This window comes from Bos indicus, chromosome 4, assembly GCF_029378745.1.
Source record: "Bos indicus isolate NIAB-ARS_2022 breed Sahiwal x Tharparkar chromosome 4, NIAB-ARS_B.indTharparkar_mat_pri_1.0, whole genome shotgun sequence".
Classification (NCBI taxonomy): domain Eukaryota; kingdom Metazoa; phylum Chordata; class Mammalia; order Artiodactyla; family Bovidae; genus Bos; species Bos indicus.
The window spans coordinates 106,527,198-106,540,711 of NC_091763.1; the positions used below are offsets into that span (position 1 = coordinate 106,527,198).

General features: G+C 46.0%; 1 long non-coding RNA gene across 1 annotated transcript; it reads right to left on the reverse strand.

Annotated features, from left to right (window-relative positions):
• Positions 1–8,519: 8,519 nt before the first annotated feature.
• Positions 8,520–11,172, reverse strand: LOC109558141 (uncharacterized). The gene is made up of 3 exons (XR_011566152.1): positions 11,008–11,172; positions 9,702–10,681; positions 8,520–9,463 (listed from the first exon to the last, which is right to left on the reverse strand). It is a non-coding gene; the product is annotated as an uncharacterized lncRNA (long non-coding RNA).
• Between the last annotated feature and the right edge of the window lie 2,342 nt (positions 11,173–13,514).

The window sequence follows — 13,514 nt, forward strand, 5'->3', positions numbered from 1 at the left end:
GTGAAACTGAGCACAGATGGCTTAGATACAGGGCAGTCACACTGCTTATTGTGCAAATGGGGATGCTACTGAGGGAGAAACATAAGACGCTGGGACAGGAGGGGTAAGCCAGGATGGTCCTGGCAAACCAGGACCCACGGCCGCTCCAGTCAAAGGGGCTCAGGGGGAGTTTCTGAGACCAGAGTCATTTCTGGAATGGTAAAGCAATTCCTCATTGACCTGGGCCTGTCAACTTTTCCAATCTCAAAGCTAATCCAAGACTCATTCTGTTAGGGAGATTTGTGGGCAGAGTGTAGACCAGGGGCAAACTCCACAAGTCACACACAGCCCAGGGGCAAAGCATGCTTATTGATTGAAGAGACTTACAAGCCAAGCGTCTCTAGAAGAATCCTGTGATTCTCCGGGTTTTTGCCGTTCCAAGGGCACAGCTGGACTTCCCATGGGTAGCTCTCAAGGAGAGGAACCTCAACCCTGTGACCTTTAGAGATTTCCTCAGGAATTAGGCGAGGAAGGAAAGCATCCAGCTGGTCCTGGTGGGGGACAGGAATCCTGTGGGAAGGGCGCTTGAGTCCCTGTCACTTGCCCGGAAGAAGAATGTTCCTATTAGCACAGTTCAGTTCAGTCAGTTCAGTCACTCAGTCCTGTCTGACTCTTTGCAACCCCATGGACTGCAGCACACCAGGCCTCCCTGTCCATTGCCACCTCCTGGAGTTTACTCAAACTCATGTCCATTGAGTCGGTGATGCCATCCAACCATCTCATCCTCTGTTGTCCCCTTCTCCTCCCGCCTTCAACCTTTCCCAGCATCAGGGTCTTTTCCAAGGAGTTATTTCTTCCCATCAGGCGGCCAAAGTATTGGAGTTTCAGCTTCAACATATCCAGTGAATATTCAGGACTGATTTCCTTTAGAATGGACTAGTTGGATCTCCTTGTAGTCCAAGGGACTCTCAACAGTCTTCTCCAACACCACAGCTCAAAAGCATCAATTTTTCGGTGCTTAGGTTTCTTTATAATCCAACTCTCACATCCATACATGACTATTGGAAAAACCATAGCCTTGACTAGACAGACCTTTGTTGGCAAAGTAATGTCTCTGCTTTTTAATATGCTGCCTAGGTTGATCATAGGTTTTCTTCCAAGGAGCAAGCATCTCTTAATTTCATGATTGCAGTCACCATCTGCAGTGATTTTGGAGCCCCCTAAAATAAAATCTGTCTTGGTGGGTGATCTGTTTCCATTGTTTCCCCATCTATTTGCCAGGAAGTGATGGGACCGGATGCCATGATCTTAGTTTTCTAAATGTTGAGTTTTAAGCCAACTTTTCCACTCTCCTCTTTCACTTTCATCAAGAGGCTCTTTAGTTCTTCTTCGCTTTCTGCCATAAGGGTGGTGTCATCTGCATATCTGAGGTTATTGATATTTCTCCCAGTAATCTTGATTCCAGCTTGTGCTTCATCCAGCCTGGCATTTCACATGATGTACTCTGCACATAAGTTAAATAAGCAGGATGACAGTACACAGCCTTGACGTACTCCTTTTCTGATTTGGAACCCGTCTGTTATTCCATGTCCAGTTCTAACTGTTGCTTCCTGACCCTCATACAGATTTCTCAGGAGGAAGGTCAAGTGGTCTGGTACTCCCATCTCTTTCAGAATTTTCCACAGTTTGTTGTGATCCACACAGTCAAAGGCTTTGGCATAGTCAATAAAGCAGAAATAGATGTTTTTCTGGAACTCTCTTGCTTTTTTGATGATCCAGCGGATGTTGGTGATTTGAACAATGGTTCCTCTGCCTTTGATAGTTCGGTTAGTAAAGAATCCACCTGCAATGCAGGAGACCCCTGTTCAATTCCTGGGCCTGGAAGATGCTCTGGAGAAGGGATAGGTTACCCACTCCAATATTCTTGGGCTTCCCTTGTGCCACAGCTGGTAAGGAATCTGCCTGCAGTGCGGGAGACCTGGGTTCGATCCCTGGGTTGGGAAGATCCTCTGGAGAAGGGAAAGGCTACCCACTCTGGTATTCTGGCCTAGAGAATTCCATGGACTGTATAGTCTCCATGGGGTTGCAAAGAGGCAGACATGACTGAGTGACTTTCACTTTGTCACTAACAAAGGTAATAAATGTATCTTTATTCCTATTTTAATAAATTTACAATAAAGGTGAGCCCAAACCACTTCATATTACTACTGTAAGGATACAGGGGAAAAGATAATTGATATTAATTATAGATATTCAAAAGCTACCTATTTCCATATACAGACTGTAATTAGTGTAAGTTTTTGTTTAATACAATCTGCGAGTTCACTTGGTATCTCGGTATCTCATGCATAAGCCACCCATATGTAAGCCAGTGATATTAGACTACCTAGATCCTGGGTAAAATTTACTCTGATGATTACCATCTCCAGTTTGTCCTTTGTCATTTTGTAGTGCTTCTCCCTTACTTCCTTGAAACTTTCTTGCTTCCTGGAAAGACATCTTTACATAAGCTCCATAAGGATAAGAATCTTTGAACAATGCATAGTACATAGTAAGTGCTCAATAAATCTTTTATGAAAAAATTTGAAAAAAAATCTGTTTTCCCTTTATAAATCCTTATCAAATAAGATGATGAGATCTGGTACTATAAATCCCACTGACTGCTTCTTAAACTTTCATCACCAAGTTCCCTTTTTCCATGTCCATGGAAATGGCCCTGTAGCCATATAGGAAGAAGACTCACAGTGCAGAAGGCCACCAAGCCTGGCAACAACAGTAACTGCAATTCATTCTTGCTACTTGGGACAGAGTCCCACAGTTTCCAGAAAGGTGGTCTCTGGGCCTTGAGACCCCATAATGTGACATGTCATCCTTCCCATCCCGGCCACCCAAATAAAGCATTTTCTGCCTCAGTCTAGCATTGGATATCCTCCCCTCCCATCCTAAGGACTTTGTTCTCTTGTGGATCTGAAGTCCCTGGGTGCTTAGCCACCACGCTCTTTGCCTCTCCTGGGGACTGACTGTGGCAGTGCTTAGTTGAGTCCTGAATCGCCGCCCTGCAACACACATGTTCTTTGCTCACCATAGCCCTCCTTCAAGGTCCCACTGTGTGTCTTTCTCCTCTCTCTCCATCAATTGTTGTAACTGGACTCCTAGGAGGGCTTCTTGGGGAAATGGGGTCCCAGAGATGTGGATGGGTCTATACATCAGCAAACAGAACTGAAAAAGAGCCAACAGCTATGACTATTTCCACGAAAGTTTCCTCTACTTATCTCAGCTGACCTCTGTTAGTGTGAGGGCTGGTCTTGACAGGAAGACTGCACTATAGGACTTCCCATTGACCCACCCCCACCACAACATGCCCAGACTTGCTGACATAAGGAAGTGGATTTTTAAATAGTGACTTGATAGTGATCCTGAGTGTGACACCCCTACCCAAGCTGTAGGTCACTCCAGTAGCTGCTGCTCAGCCTGCTGTACCCTCACTCCCACCATGGGTCTTGACCTTGACTGGATCTTGGAATCATAGATACTCTGGTGGTAAAGAAGCATAAATTGCAGAGTCTTGAATTCCCCCTGGTTATGCTTGATCTGTCCCGGGACAGAGAACTCTCGACCTGTCTGGATAGGTCACTTGATCACTGGACAGCACTATGAAGAATTTTGTCCGCTTTAGGTTTCCATAAATCTCATTGTCGTGCCAAGCATTGGTCATAATTATACTCTTAAGAAAGTTCTTCTTAAGACAACTAGCATGCCCATCTCTAGTTGAGTCCGCGAATCTATGAGAGACAGAACAAGCAGAACCTTTAAAAGTCTGACTTCGCAGAACGGAAAAAGGATGCAGTAGATAGATGAGAACATTGTGACAACAAAGAACACGGACGTTAAAGCCAAAGAGACACAGTTCCAAGCCTTAGATCTGCTTTTACAAACTATGTGATCTTGGGCAAATGACCACCTCTGAGACTCAGCTTTCCTGCCTATAAAATGGGCCCAATCACAACCCCAACTTCGTAAGGTGATTTCATCTTATTTAATTCACACAACAGGAATAGCTGTTATCCACAGTGTCAATAAATATTAGCTGCTATTATGATAATTATTAGTCTAAAACTTCGTTTCTCAAGCTAAACATTTCCAGTTCTCTCAATTTTTTGTCTCATATGGCACAGTTTTGAGTACTCCTACTCTCTCCACAGCCAACCACTCTCTTCTGCAATGTTTCCATTTGTTTCTATCTTCCTACTGTGCTTTTCTGACCTACAGAGGGGCAGAGGGAGCTGCACTTCCTGTTCACCATACGTTCTACTTTGGTCCCGTTAGGGCAACTCGTCAGTGTCTGCACCCACTCACCCCATTGACTCACAGAGCTCACTTTTGACTCAAACCCCGAGTCTTCACCACATGCACTGCTTGTGAACACATGGTCCCTTTCCTGTGTTCAGGTATTCGGATTTCTCTCTTTTGTTGGGCAGGGGGAGGGGCAAGGTGTCAGGGAGTGCTTGACTTTATCACGTTTCTTCAGCTCATCTCTGCAACTCTCTAGTTTCTGCAGGATTCTAACTCTGCAGTTCCTCATTGTTACCTCCCCATCCTCAGGCCACCTCAGATCTGATCATTGTAACTTGTTTATTCTTACACAAGTGGTTAGTAAAATTCATAACAAGATCACTGTTTAACATTCAGTTAACATTCCCCTAAGCTTTGCCTGAGATCCAGGAGCTGCTACAACACAGGGCTTTGGCTTCTGGCCCTCCATAGCTGCATAGCATGGACAACTCATTTTTCTTCTCTGGGCTGCAGTCGCCTCCTCTGTGAAGTGAGGAGACTGGATAAAGTGATCTCTAAGGAATCTGGAGCTCTGCTCTTCAGATTCAGTGGTTCAAAGTCTATAGGCCCTAAATCACCATGATAAAGGTAATTCAGGCAATCTAAATGGCACCCCACTCCAGTACTCTTGCCTGGAAAATCCCATGGACAGAGGGGCCTGGTGGGCTGCAGTCCATGGGGTCGAGAGGAGTCGGACACAACTGAGTGACTTCACTTTCACTTTTCACTTTCATGCATTGGAGAAGGAAATGGCAACCCACTCCAGTGTTCTTGCGTGGAGAATCCCAGGGATGGGGGAGCCTGATGGGCTGCTGTCTATAGGGTCACACAGAGTCGGACACGACTGAAGCGACTTAGCAGCAGCAAGCTCTTCCCAGACACAAACCATTCACATGCATGACAGTCTCTGACCCAGGAATCCCAGAGTTAACTAAAGGCACCTGGAGCCCTGGCACCTGGAAAGAGGCCCAGCTCCTTGAATGAAGAGAGAAAAAAAAAATTGTGTTTAAAGGAGAATGGGCTTGAATCAAAGGCCAGGAAGTAAAAGCAGCAGGTTGGGGTCTTTTAGAAGACAGCGAGGGAAGAGATGGGGTGTCTGAGGCCAGCGCTGGCTGTCAAGCTGTTTATCTCTGAGTAAAATCAGTATAAGCAGCAACAGCCACACACCTGCCCCAGCACTGTCCCGGGGACTCACAACAGGATGTGGTCTGACATTTACCAGGTCCTGCATCTGGGGCGCCTGTGAAAGTCCCGCCCCCACCCCCCACCTTCTGAGCTTCTCCAACACCACGCTTACCACATCCTGCCTCACCCTCTTCCCATGCGGTCCTTTCTGCCTGGGCCTCTGGTGAGCACCCAGGCAGTGGAAATAGAACTACAGTGGGAGAGGGGAGGGTCTCTGGAGGGAGATCCAGGCACCTCAGCTGCACGTGCAGACCCCCGCCCCCAACACAACTCGCACACCTGCTGGAGGTTACGCCCTACATCAGAGGCTGCAGGGAGCATCTTGGAGACACCGAAGGAGGCAGAGCAGCTGCCATAACTGCTGGGACCCCACTGGGGTGCCTTCTGGCCCCACATCTCTCAGGCAACTCCCTCCCCCCACCCTCCACACACACCCTCCCACTTCCTTCCACTCATCTCAAGAGTGGGTGCTAATGACACAGAGGAAAGGGAGCCCTAGGTCATCAACAGACTGAGAAAGGGACGGTCCCTGGCTCTCTGCGCTGGTGTCTGTGTGCCCTAGGGACCGGCTTTCCCTCAGCATCGTCCCTACTGCTGAGGCCTTGTGGGTCTGTGTGATGGGCAAGGTCCATCCCATCTGGGCAAGAGGAGGAGGGAGAACACAGCCCAGAGAGAACAGAAAAACACTCAGCCATACACAACACCTCCAAGGAGAGAACGGGACACAAACGGATAAGTAACAGGGCAGATGTGCTTTGCAGCAGCTCAAAGAGCCATAGCATCCTTAGCTCAAAGCATGTAATCCTGGGCACAACCAGGAAGTCACCCAATTTTATCTCATTAGCTTCTCAAACCAGGGCCTTCCCCAGATTCCCCAAGCCACTTAGAGCCCCCAGGGTCTCTCCCTATGAATCCCACAAGTGGCTAAGATCCAGATGTGAAGGGAGTTCTGGCCACCAGCCTGTGGCCCTGGATCTTCCACGTGCCAGTGGCCGGGGAATGACACGTATGGGAAGAATTGTCCGGACACACCTATAGAGTCAGAGTCAGGGGTACTGGAAGGTCTGCTCAAAAGAGACAGTCCCATCTCTCCAAAGGGGTGAGTGAAATTGGTGAATTCCAGGCAGGAGAGCGCATTTCTGAGTAGTAGCCTCTGTCCTGTGCTGGTTTCATTTGTCTCCTGACATTACAATGGTTGTAGATTTCTGATGCCCAGTTCCCATAACTGCAGGAAGCAGTTATAGGAATAGGACTCTTCTTTAGGAATGGGGCAGATATCATGGCAGATAGTAACTTGTTCTGATGAATTTGGATGGCTTGTAGGCCTCTCCTGATCTAGCCTGCCTTTACCAGTGAATGCAGTCCTATCTCTCTATTGCCCTGTGTTGTGATCCGGACTGCTTCCTCACTTTCAATATTGATGGAGATCTCCGCATTTCTATTCAAACTGATTCTCCTGCTGGGAATGTCATTTTGCTTATCTAAATACTAGCCTCTCCCCAAACTCAACCTCGAGATAAAGTTCTCTCCTTCTGAAGCTTTCCAGAACTTTTCTGAATTTCTTACAGAAAAAATCTGTTTTAGACCTTCTACCAACTCTCCTTGAATAGTACAACACCCCTTGAGTAGTAGTGAGTCCTGGAACACCTCACTGTTAAGAAGCATTCTGGGTCTACATAAAGGTCCAGCAGAAAACATGACTGAACAAGAACAGCATAGGGTACAAGTTTCATATTTTTACTATTAAAGTATATTTAGCCCTTAAAAATACTAGTAATTACTATAGAGTTTGAATTTAAGAGAGTTTTTTTTAAAAAACAAGTCTTTCAGGATTTCCCTGGTGGTCCAGTGGTTAAGACTTTGCCTTCTCATGCAGGGGGTGTGGGTTTCATCCCTGAGATCCGACATGCCTCATGACCAAAAACCAAAACATAAAATAGAAGCAATATTATAACAAACTCAGTCAAAGACTTTAAAACTCAGAGAATTAAAAAAAAAAAAAAAAAAGGCAAGTCTTTCTTTCTTTTGGGTAAAGTAAAAGTCACTCAGTCATGTCCGACTCTTTGCAACACCATGGTCTGTGTAGTCCATGGAATTCTCCAGGCCAGAATACTGGAGTGGGTAGCCTTTCCCTTTTCCAGAGGATCTTCCCAACCCAGGGATCAAACCCAGGTCTCCCACATTGCAGGCAGATTCTTTACCAGCTGAGCCACAAGGGCAGCCCAAGAATACTGAAGTAGGTCGCCTATCCCTTCTCCAGGGGATCTTCCCAACCCAGGAATTGAACCAAGGTCTCCTGCACTGCTGGTGAATTCTTTACCAACTGAGCTATCAGGGAAGCCCTCTTTTGGGTAAGCTGTAATCCAAATATCTTGTAAACTCAGAGACAGAAATAATGTCTGTTGAAATGTAGACCCTATAATAGGGCTTCATAACATAAATGCCATCTAATTCAACACACTTAATGATCCAATAAGGAAATTTTCACAGGAGAGGAAGATGAATTCCAGAGAAATTAGAAAATGGACACAAGGTCATAAGAGCTGGTAAATTTAAACTCAAAACCCAAAGGCCTTAAAATATAGCGACAGTGAAAGATTGGTGGTTACCGGGCTTTGTAGGGAAAGAAGAGACAAGTTAGTAGACAAGCCCAGGGCATTTGTCAGGCAGTAAAACTCTTCTGCATGACGGCTGATGACAGCGGTAATGGTTAATAAAAGACACGACATACTTGTCAAATACCACAGAAATGTACAACACAAAGAGTAAGCTCTAATGTAAACCATGGACTTTAGTCAATAATAATATATCAATAATAAGCATGCCACACTCATATAAATAAGATATTAATAACAGGGAAGGCTGGGGAGGAAATGGACATATATGAGAACTTTATTATCTGCTCAGTTTATATTAATCTAAAACTGCCCTACATATTAAAATCTATTAACTAAACCTGTTTCAGGGAGAGATCTGTTTCTACTTATAGTCAATGATCAACCAACATCCAAACATTGGCTTAAGATGCTGTTTATTGCTAAATATGAACCAAACTTGAGTTGTAAATACATCTTTATGTTTATGGCTGTAAGCATTGCTGATTGACTTAGTAAATTTAAATTTTCACACATGGGGGAGAAAAAAAAAAGTGCCTTGATTTTTTTTCCTGCAACTTCTATTTTTTATTCTTTTGCTTGAAGTATAGTTGATTTACAATGTTGTGTTAGCTTCTGGTTACAGCAAGGAGACTCAGTTATACATATATATATTTATCCTTTCTCATATTCTTTTCCATCATGGTTTATCATAGAATATTGAATATAGTTCTCTGTGCTGTACAGTAGGACCTTGGCATTTGTCTATTTTATATGTAGTAGTATGTATCTGCTAATCTCAAATTCCGAGGGTCTTAACTACGCCATGCTGTGACCATACCCAGCACCATCTTGAGTGTATTCCATTTCTCTTTTTAATCCCTGTGTTGGCTCTGAGTGTCCAGCATATGTATCTGCTTAATACATGGTGGACCGAAGGTGCAACAGGACCCTTGAGTGTTATTCAATACTGACTTGATTGCTTTGTGTCTCTGTCTGATTTTATTCTGCAGATTAAATGGTACTGAAAACAAACACATGTCTGAATTGTCCTAAATGAAATGATGCCAGGAACAGAGTATTTTAAGACTTCTTGTGCCCCCTCGTGGAACAGAAGGGACATTAGAAAAGAAAGTCTTTTTAGGAATGACGAGGAGGAGGGAGGGATGCGGGGCTGTGGGCTGAGGAAGGAGGCTCAGTTGCCAAGGTAACTATGGGATCTCTTTCCAGCCATCCCCATGAGCCTTTCTTCTCCTTTATTTCCATCCAAGTAATTTCTCTCTTTCAGGGTTTTGCCTTTACACACACATGCTCTCTTTATCCGGTCTCTTGCATCTCTTTGATCACCATCTGCTTCTCTGCTCCCTCCATTGCTATAAGGAGAGTCAGGAGACACAATAGAATGGGAATTTAAAAAAAAATCTAAAACTCAAAACAATCATCAATGTTCCTAAGTACACATTTCTGATACTAACAAAATCACTCTTGTAGCCCCTACAATAACATCTTGCTCCTTCCCTGGCCCAAAGCCTCCACAAGATGTCTATTCTTCACACAAAGAGTAAGGACAGGAGACTTTTCCAGGTGATGAAGAGTAACTAATTAGGTAACCTGAGTTGGCATCTGCAGAGTTGCTCACTGGTCCCCCATCACATCACACCCCAGTGCGGGTGCATGCTATTCTTCTCGTCTCTCGTCACCATAGGCACAGCCTCAGCTCCCAGCGTAGACCCACAGGAATGTGGGAGAAGAAGGTGATGGGCAAGGAACAGCACACTTTCAGGGCTGAAGCATGATAGCCTAGGCGAGACATCAGCACGTCAGGAATGTGACCGTGTGCCTGCATGTCACAAGTTCTCCACACATAAATCTTTTCCCTTCTCCCTACAAACGTGGTGGGCCTTCCCTGGCAGCTCCGTGGTGAAGAATCCACCTGCCAATACAGGAGATGTGGGTTCAGTCCCTGGCTTGGGAAGATCTCCTGGAGAAGGGAATGGCAACCCACTCCAGTAATTCTTGCCTGGGAAATCCCATGGACAGAGGAGCCTGGCAGGCTGCAGTCCATGGTGTCGCAAAAGAGTCAGACACGACTGGGTGACTAAACAAAAAACAAGAACGTAGTAAAGTTCTTTTGGAGACTCTGGCTTGAGTCTGTTGCCCTCATGCTGGCTGACAGTCAGAAACCCAGTGACAGACATCCTCTGCCTAGTCCCTGAGTGAGGGCTGCTGCAGGGGGTGAGGAGGGCATGGGACAGGATGGGGTTTCTGCACAGATGTCTGCCCCACCCAGCGCAGTGTGAGACTCCAGGCGCAGAGGTAGAAGCCAGAGTTATTGAGCTGCAGCTTCTTAGAACTCAGGGTAAACTGGCCGTCCTGGGGCCTGGAAGCTTTGAAGTTCTGGAACTCCCTAGGTTCTATCTGGCCAGCACTAACAGAGTAGAAGAGCTGCTGGAGGCTCCCCCCTGCCTCCTGCCGGTACCAGTACAGGTTGGGGCTTGATGTCCCCTTCACGGTGCACTCCAGAGAGAGCGGGCTGCCTGCAGGCTGCACCCTGGTGGATGGCCATTGATGGATGGTCTGAGCTCTGACACCTGCGGGAAGCATAAAAGGCCATTTAGATGGAAGAAACCCACCCAGCTCACCTTCCCATCCTGAGAGAGCGATGGTTCAAAGCCCTTCCATGGCTCAGGCATACAGAACTCATCATGGGGAGTAGACTGGGAAGGGTCCGTGGGCAAGAAGAGACCAAGAAAGCAAACTCCTTCCTGGAGATGGAGAAAACCAAGACGCAGCACACCAGCCACTAAGACTAAACTCCCACATTCATTCCAGACCATTGAAGGCATGTACCAAATGGAGTCAAACCAAAAGCTAAGGCTCTGGATTCAGAGAGTGAGCTCTTGAGAGGAGAACCCACCTAAGAAAGTGCCCAGAAGAAGGGCCAGCAGACAGCAGGGCATAACTACAGGCAACCTTCAGTTCACAAGTGTGGTTGACACTCCTTCTCCGGGCCCAGGGGTGGCCAAGTCCCTCCCACTTGGAGATCACAGAGTACAGAGCATGTATCCCCTCAAGCTGGGGAGGAAATGAGGCTTGTCTTTTCTTAAACGTGTGATGAATCATCCATCCTCCCTGGGAAGCAGCTTTACCTTGTACTAGTTATCTTTATTGAAATCTTGCTGAAGTCCTGGTATGTAAATATATTTCATGACTCATTATTTACCTGTAAACACGAGATGACTCCCTGGGTCCCCCAGGAGACCGGTGGTCTCTGTAACCGTCAGAGAAACAATGCCAGCAGGATGATTAAAGGGGATTTTAGTCTGTCTGAAGCCAGAAGCCAGCTAGAAGACATGTCACTTGGGTAGCTGAAAAGTAGATAAAAGCAGATGGAGGCTCTAGAGATTTAGGTCTTCAGGGTATTCAAAGCAGAAAAGCTCAGCTCTGAAGGGAAGAAGCTGCTCTGAAAGCCAATCAAGGGATCTGCTGCTTCTTCATCTCCAGCAGACAGGACTGGAGACCTGAATGGGCAGATTAAAGTTGGCTTCTGTGCTTCATGTGCCTCTAACAGCCTCACTAGATCGAACTATCCTCTAAGAGCTGACTCATTGGAACAGACCCTGATGCTGGGAAAGATTGAGGAGAAGTGAACGACAGAAGATGAGATGGTTGGATGGCCTCACCAACTCGATGGACATGAGTTTGAGCAAGCTCAGGGAGACAGTGAAGGATAGGGAAGCCTGATGTGCTGTGCAAACTCACGTCCTTTGAGTTGGTGATGCAGTCCCTGGGGTCACAAAGAGGTGGACATGACTTAGCAACTAAATAACAGCAATTGCAACATGGGGTAGAGGAAAATGGAGGCCTTGGAATCACATAGATCTGGGCTCTTAGGGACCCTCAGGAAACACTCATCCTCAGTGCTCTCAACTGTAAAATGGAAAGGACTGTAATACAGAAAGTCCCCTACGTCCGAACCTTCAAGTTGTGAACTTTCAAACATGCGAACCTGTGTTCCATCAGCATTAGGCATGAGTGAATCTGCAGCCTGCCCTCTGTCTCCTATTGCCGATGACCCTTCAGCTCTACCATCTCACGCCTCCTCTTCCTCCTCCAGCCAGTTCACTCCCTCCTTCCTGCCTGTTCACTCAATGCCAGCCCAGGTATGCCAGTGTGGTACTGCACTACTGCACCTTTCAAGGTACTATACTGCAAGATTAAAAATGTTTACTTTAACTGCATTCTCTTTCTTGTGGCTTGCTTTTTTCTTTCTATTGTTTTCATTCTTATTCTTCTGCAACAACCGTTTTGATTTCAACTTTTGAATATGGATGATTTGGTTTTTTAAAGAATAAAGTCTCAAATTTTAAGACAGCTAATTTTTTGTGTTTGTTTTGATGTATTATATGTGTGAAAAGTATTGTACACCTATTACAGTGCGGTATCATATAGCTCATTGTGTTACCCAGCTACCTAGGGTAACTTTGTTGGACTTACGAACAAATTGGACTTAACAAACATGCTCTTGGAACAGAACTTGCTCATATGTCAGGGACTTACTGTACCTACAAATGGTTGAACATGCATCTTGGCTGAAGCACTCTTACAAGTGCTGGCTGTTTGGGGTACCTCAGTGCCTTTGGTAAAGAGTGGGAGACGGACCATGGGATGGGATGGAGGGTGGGGCTGGGAGAATGACACAGACATGAGAAGCATTGTCAAGCCACCATTTCACAGCAGCTAAGGGTGAGAATCTGCTTGGCAGCTGGTATAACCTCATTCTACTGAGGTCCTAGACATAGGACCCCAAGATCCCTGGAGGACAGCTAATGGGTCCCTGGGAACCTCCACTTCTCTCTGCCTTTTCTAGGCCTGTCCTCCAAAGGATTCATTTTCAAAACGCTTACTCAGTTGGGCTGGATGTGGTGGAATGGTTTAAGGTGAGTCCCTGGGAAAAGGAGCTGTGGAAGTGGCCTAACAGAGAGAATAAACCCGAAGCCAATCAGGCATGTGTGACGCTTCCCCATTTCATCAGGGTCTAGTGATACACGGAGTTCCCTGGTGGCTCAGCTGGTAAAGAATCCACTTGCAATGTGGAAGACCTGGTTCAGTTCCTGGGTTGGGAAGATCCACTGTAAGAAGACACGGGAATCCACTCCAGTACTCTTGCCTGGAGAATCCTAATGGACAGAGGAGTCTGGTGGGCTACAGTCCATGGAGTCGCAAAGAGTCAGACATGACTGAATGACTAATCACAGCCCAGCACAATGATGTACAAGATTTATTATTGTCACTGAAGCTGCAGGAACACAATTTAAAATTAATGTTGGGGTTCTTGCTTCTAACAGAGTTACAGCCACAGCACGTGTTTTTGGTTGGCATTTGAATGCACCATATTTGTGGGAAAGTGTTTTGGCTTTAGAT